Source organism: Aegilops tauschii, chromosome 4, assembly GCF_002575655.3.
Source record: "Aegilops tauschii subsp. strangulata cultivar AL8/78 chromosome 4, Aet v6.0, whole genome shotgun sequence".
Lineage (NCBI taxonomy): Eukaryota > Viridiplantae > Streptophyta > Magnoliopsida > Poales > Poaceae > Aegilops > Aegilops tauschii.
In genome coordinates, this window is record NC_053038.3 from 1,814,176 (window position 1) to 1,821,606 (window position 7,431).

Genomic DNA, 7,431 nt, shown 5'->3' on the forward strand with positions numbered 1-7,431 from the left:
TCTGTTTTTGAGTGAAAAAATAGCTATAAGAAACATCAAACCTAGAGTAGTCTGATGCTAGTCTTATGGGTATTTAGCTAAATTCGCTGAGTTATTTAGCTTTTTCTTTGAGACCACTAGGTTTGATGGTGCCCTGATAGAGAGATAAGGATATCCATCTCAAAAGTAGAAAATGCCATGCATATGGTTTGTGCAAGGCACCTATCTATCCATCTGTCTGTCACGCACATATCCACTACCTTGTGCAAGTCGCGCCTGATTCTGTGCACAATTTATCTATCCATTTCTCTACGTGCTAATGATCGAGAGGGAATTCGTTGTTACCCATCTCCATCTGATTCCCGTGCCCTTCCCTAGCCCTGTTTTAGTTAGCGGCAGCTTCATAAACCTGACATCTACTAGGGTGCTTCCTTCCTAAATGCATAGCTTCAGAACATGAATAACAATTCATCATAATTGGAGTACAACACTAGTAAAATGCAGCATTTTTCTTAGTACATAGTATGCACTGATTATAGTTTGATTGGGGTTTTCGCTCTGTTCTTCTACTAGTTAGTTATAATACTCCAGTTCCAGAGCATGAAACCCAAGTGGATTCCTTTCATCCAGAACAGAGCAACCTGGACTTGATTTGATTGTGTTGAAGAAACACCAGACAGCTAGACTATCCAGTCATTTGTGTTGCTCTGATGCAACAACTTAAATACCAGTATGAATATTGATTGATCTATCCTAAGAATTGATAGTTATTCAGCGAACCAAAGTAATTCACCCGCCGAAAAACGAAAGGCTACTTCAGAGAACATGCAAATTAATTCATCGGTGTTCTTTGGTTTCTTCTGTCTTTTTCCTTTTCTTTTTCTTTTTTAACACATGCATTTTTTTTCACATGCAATGTATATATTTCATATATATTAGAAATAATTCTTTATAAAAGTTAATGTTTTTTAAATACATGGTTAACATTCTTTATCAAATACTACCTCTGTCCGGAAATACTTGTGTCTCAAACGGATATATCTAGATGTACTTTTGTTTCAGCCACAAGTATTTATGGACTGGTGTTTTGATGTCTACTCTTTTCACACACATTGTACATTTTTTGTATACATCTGAAATATTTTTTATACATGTTTAGAATTTTCTGAATACATGTTATCGTTTTCAAAAATACATGTTTTGATGTCTACTTATTTCATTACACATTGTACATTTTTCATATGCATCTGGAATAATGTTTTATACAAGTTTAACATTTTTCATGCACATGTTTTTTTTCAAATACATGTTTTATATCTACCTTTTTTTTACACGTTGGACATTTTCCATTTCAAAATTTTTATTATACACATTTGAAATTTTTATAAATAAATGATTAACATTTCTCAAATATTTTTTATGTCTACTTTTTCATACACGTTGTATTTATTTGTGTCTATCCAAAACATTTGTATACATGTTAAAGATTGTTTTTGCACAACTACAACATTTATATAATGAACAATTTAAGAATAAAAACAAATAACTGATAAAAGAAACTCTGGGAAAATCAAGAGAAAAACCGGAGAAAATAGGGGGAACTGCAAGAAAACAATCTAAAAATAAATAAAACCGTCCTTACATGTTTTTTGGTCCAAATACGCTCCACTTTATTGTTTAACAATGTTATTCGGGATACGGTGGAGATTAGGGGTTGAAGAAGCCAAATATGGTATCCCTCGGGAATGCAGAGTGTATTTAGTGAGGCTATGTGCCTCAATATTGGATGTGCTTCCATTGAAGACGAAGGGACACGAGTAGAATGCTGATCTAGTGGCCACAATTTCCTTAATGATGCTACCATATCTTCCTCCGGCACTTGATTTAATATGCTCAATTACTTGCTTGCAGACCGAGCCAATGACAATATCATTAGAAACGAAGGTAAGCCATGCACCCGATGTAACGAGACCACCGCCCAACCACGTTCCTACTTCGTCGGGATTACTCCGACCCTCTCGGTGTCCAGTCGGCGCTTGCACGTTGCCAAAAAACCGCCACAGCGCCACGGGAATGAAGCCCCGCCACCGCCGTTGTGCGCGGCGGCAATTTTTTTTCGTGCAACACTTACGTTATTCCTTTTGTTTCTATTTTAATCAACAACTTGCGAAGCAAAATTTGGCAAATATCCTGCCATTCAGATTGAGTGCTCAGAAATTTACGTTCTTGAGGGAGAAAACCTTATCTTGTCTGCCATCCCATCAAAATGAAAATCAAAACCATAGAAATGTTGGAAGGAGAGAAGCGACTATGTCATACAAATATATAGTCAAAGTTCACAGTGGCACGTTTTTTTTCTATATTTTAAAACTATAAAATTCCCATTGCCCCTTGAGAATGTGCGAGAAATTCCTGTGTGACACCAGACATTAACCATTTTGTCGGATATCGTTAAGTTGACCCTGGGGGTACCAAGTGAGGGCTTTACATATATATACATATGATTGATTGGGATATCATGTTACAATAAATTGTAGGGAACTGAGGCAATCAAGTTGTACAATTAAAAGTGTATATATGAACTGATTGATCTCTGTATCAGGATGAGCCATGCGTTGATTTGGCATGGAGTTGGACGACAGAGACAGGAACCTACCTTCCTCATACCGTGGTGTGTGTTTATGGGCTAGTGGGAAATTAAGACGTACAAACGACAGTAGGTGGCACCAGACGGCGATAAATTAATAGATTTTTTACAGTGCATCATACTACCTATTATGACGGGTAGTATTTGCTAGATCCAACGGCCAGTATGGATCGATCAAATTTTCACGCTAGGACATATTGATAATTTTTAGTAGTTTTTCATAACCTTTTGATTTATTACTTTGCATTTTCTCCGCCTTTGAAACTTAGAAATCATTTAAATAGGACAATAGACACATTATAACAGCCTTTCCATCATTCCATTCTTCGAGAGTAGTCTCGACCGCCATGTGGAAGTCATAGAACAGCTTATCCACATAAATTATTCATGTTTAGCACCTTTGCATAAACTTTTGATTCGTTACCGATGATTTTTTATTCGCTAAACAGAAAACTGACTTAAATAGCATCATTTGGACATTCGACCAGCATTTCTTCTTTTCAAGCTTCGGAAGTAGTATCTTTGACCACATGGATCTCGTATAACAACTTATAACTAGTAATCATATAATTTCATCACTAATTTTGTTACCTTTTGATCCATCACTATAGATTTTCACTTTGTTCGAATCTGAAAACTTATTAATTAAGCGTCATCGACATATTCCGAAATCGTTTCCACCATTTCATGCTTCGAGGGTAGTCCATGCATCTATATGCACTTCAGATAGCAACTTACCTATAAAAATCTGATAATTTGGAACATTTTTAACTGTTTTGATCCACCATGGTAGAATTTCTATTTCTGCGAAACTGAAAACTTGTTGAAATAGCATTATCGACAAGTGATAGAAGCCTTGCTTCGTTTCTTGTTTCGAAGTTGTCTATGCCGCCATTTGAAAATCCTACAACAAATTATATATGTACGAGTCACATAATTTTTAGTAGCTTTCATAACCTTTTGATTTATTACTTTGCATTTTCTCCTCCTTTGAAACTTAGAAATCATTTAAGTAGGACATTAGACACATTATAACACCCTTTCCATCATTCCATTCTTCGAGAGTAGTCCCGACCGCCATGTGGAAGTCATAGAACAGCTTATCCACATGAATTATTCATGTTTAGCACCTTCACATAAACTTTTGATCCGTTACCGATGATTTTTTATTCTCTAAACAGAAAACTTATTTACATAGCATCATTTAGATATTCCACCAGCATTTCTTCCTTTCAAGCTTCGGAAGTTGTATGTTTGACCATATGGATCTCGTATAACAACTTATAACTAGTAATCATATAATTTCATCACCAATTTTGTTACCTTTTGATCCATCACTATAGATATTCACTTTGTTCAAAACTGAAAACTTATTAATTAAGCGTCATCGACATATTCCGAAATCGTTTTCACCATTTCATGCCTCGAGGGTAGTCCATGCATCTATATGCACCTCAGATAGTAACTTAATTACCTATAGAAATCTGATAATTTGGTACATTTTTAACTGTTTTGATCCATCATGGAAGATTTTCTATTTTTGCGAAACTAACAACTTGTTTAAATAGCATTATCGACAAGTGATAGAAGCCTTGCTTCGTTTCTTATTTCGAAGTTGTCTATGCCGCCATTTGAAAATCCTACAACAACTTATATATGTAGGAGTCACATAATTTTTAGTAGTTTTTCATAACCTTTTGATTTATTACTTTGCATTTTCTCCTCCCGTGAAACTTAGAAATCATTTAAATAGGACAATAGACACATTATAACAGCCTTTCCATCATTCAATTTTTCGAGAGTAGTCTCGACCGCCATGTGGAAGTCATAGAACAGCTTATCCACATGAATTATTCATGTTTAGCACCTTTATATAAACTTTTGATCTGTTACCGATGATTTTTTATTCGCTAAACAGAAAACTTTCTTAAATAGCATCATTTAGACATTCCACCAGCATTTTTTCCTTTCAGGCTTCGGAAGTAGTATGTTTGACCATATGGATCTCGTATAACAACTTATAACTAGTAATCATATAATTTAATTACCAATTTTGTTACGTTTTGATCCATCACTATAGATTTTCACTTCGTTCAAAACAGAAAACTTATTAATTAAGCGTCATCGACATATTCCGAAATCATTTCCACCATTTTCATGCTTCGAGGGTAGTCCATGCATCTATATGCACCTCAGATAGCAACTTACCTATAGAAATATCATAATTTGATATATTTTTAACCGTTTTGATCCATCACGGTAGATTTTTTAGTTTTGCGAAACTGAAAACTTGTTTCAATAGCATTATCGACCAGTAATAGAAGCCTTGAGTCGTTTCTTGTTTCAAAGTTGTGTATGCCGCCATTTGAAAATCCTACAACAACTTAAATATGTAGCAGTCACATAATTTTTAGTAGTTTTTCATCACCTTTTGATTTATTACATTGCATTTTCTCCTCCTTTGAAACTTAGAAATCATTTATATAGGACATTAGACACATTATAACAGCCTTTCCATCATTCCATTCTTCGAGAGTAGTCTCGACCGCCATGTTGAAGTCATAGAACAGCTTATCCACATAAATTAGTCATGTTTAGCACATTTGTATAAACTTTTGATTCGTTACCGATGATTTTTTATTCGCTAAACAGAAAACTGACTTAAATAGCATCATTTGGACATTCCACCAGAATTTCTTCCTTTCAAGCTTCGGAAGTTGAATGTTTGACCATATGGATCTCGTATAACAACTTATAACTAGTAATCATATAATTTCATCACCAATTTTGTTACCTTTTGATCCATCACTATAGATTTTCACTTTGTTCAAATCGGAAAACTTATTAATTAAGCGTCATCGACATATTCCGAAATCGTTTCCACCATTTCATGCTTCGAGGATAGTCCATGCATCTATATGCTACTCAGATAGCAACTTACCTGTAGAAATCTGATAATCTGGAACATTTTTAACTGTTTTGATCCATCATGGTAGATTTTCTACTTTTGCAAAACTGAAAACTTGTTTAAATAGCATTATCGACAAGTGATAGAAGCCTTGTTTCGTTTCTTGTTTCGAAGTTGTCTATGCTGCCATTTGAAAATACTACAACAACTTATATATGTAGGAGTCACATAATTTTTAGTAGTTTTTGATAACCTTTTGATTTATTACTTTGCATTTTCTCCTCCTTTGAAACTTAGAAATCATTTAAATAGGACAATAGACACATTATAACAGGCTTTCCATCATTCAATTCTTCGAGAGTAGTCTCAACCGCCATGTGGAAGTCATAGAACAGCTTATCCACATGAATTATTCATGTTTAGCACCTTTACATAAACTGTTGATCTGTTACCAATGTTTTTTTATTCGCTAAACAAAAAACTTACTTAAATTGCATCATTTAGACATTCCACTAGCATTTCTTCCTTTCAAGCTTCGGAAGTAGTATCTTTTACCATATGAATCTCGTATAACAACTTATAACTAGTAATCATATAATTTCATCACCAATTTTGTTACCTTTTGATCCATCACTATAGATTTTCACTTCGTTCAAAACTGAAAACTTATTAATTAAGCGTCATCGACATATTCCAAAATCATTTCCACCATTTTCATGCTTTGAGGGTAGTCGATGCATCTATATGCAACTCAGATAGCAACTTACCTATAGAAATATGATAATTTGATACATTTTTAAGCATTTTGATCCATCATGGTAGATTTTCTATTTTTGCAAAACTGAAAACTTGTTTAATTAGCCTTATCGACCAGTGATAGAAGCCTTGCGTCGTTTCTTGTTTCCAAGTTGTGTATGCCGCAATTTGAAAATTCTACAACAACTTATATATGTTGCAGTCAGATAATTTTTAGTAGTTTTTCATCACCTTTTGATTTATTACTTTGCATTTTCTCTTCCTTTGAAACTGAGAAATCATTTAAATAAGACATTAGACACATTATATCAGCTTTTCCATCATTCCATTCTTCGAGAGTAGTCTCGACCGTCATGTGGAAGTCATAGAACAACTTATCCACATAAATTAGTCATGTTTCGCACCTTTGCATAAACTTTTGATCCATTACCGATGATTTTTTATTCGCTAAACAGAAAACTTACTTAAATAGCATCATTTAGACATTCCACCAGCATTTCTTCCTTTTAAGCTTCGGAAGTTGTATGTTTGACCATATGGATCTCGTATAACAACTTATAAGTAGTAATCAAATAATTTCATCCCCAATTTTGCTACCTTTGATCCATCACTATAGATTTCACTTTGTTCAAAACTGAAAACTTATTAATTAAGCGTCATCGACATATTCCGAAATCGTTTCCACCATTTCATGCTTAGTACATGCATCTATATGCACCTCAGATAGTAACTTACCTATAGAAATCTGATAATTTGGTACATTTTTAACTGTTTTGATCCATCATGGTAGATTTTCTATTTTTGCGAAACTGAAAACTTGTTTAAATAGCATTACCGGCAAGTGATACAAGCCTTGCTTCGTTTCTTGTTTCAAACTTGTCTATGCCGCCATTTGAAAATCCTACAACAACTTATATATGTAGGAGCCACATAATTTTTAGTAGTTTTTCATAACCTTTTGATTTATTACTTTGCATTTTCTCCTCCTGTGAAACTTAGAAATCATTTAAATAGGATATTATACACATTATACCAACCTTTCCATCATTCCATTCTTTGTGAGTAGTCTCGACCGCCATGTGGAAGTCATAGAACAGCTTATCCACATGAATTATTCATGTTTAGCACACCTTTAGATAAA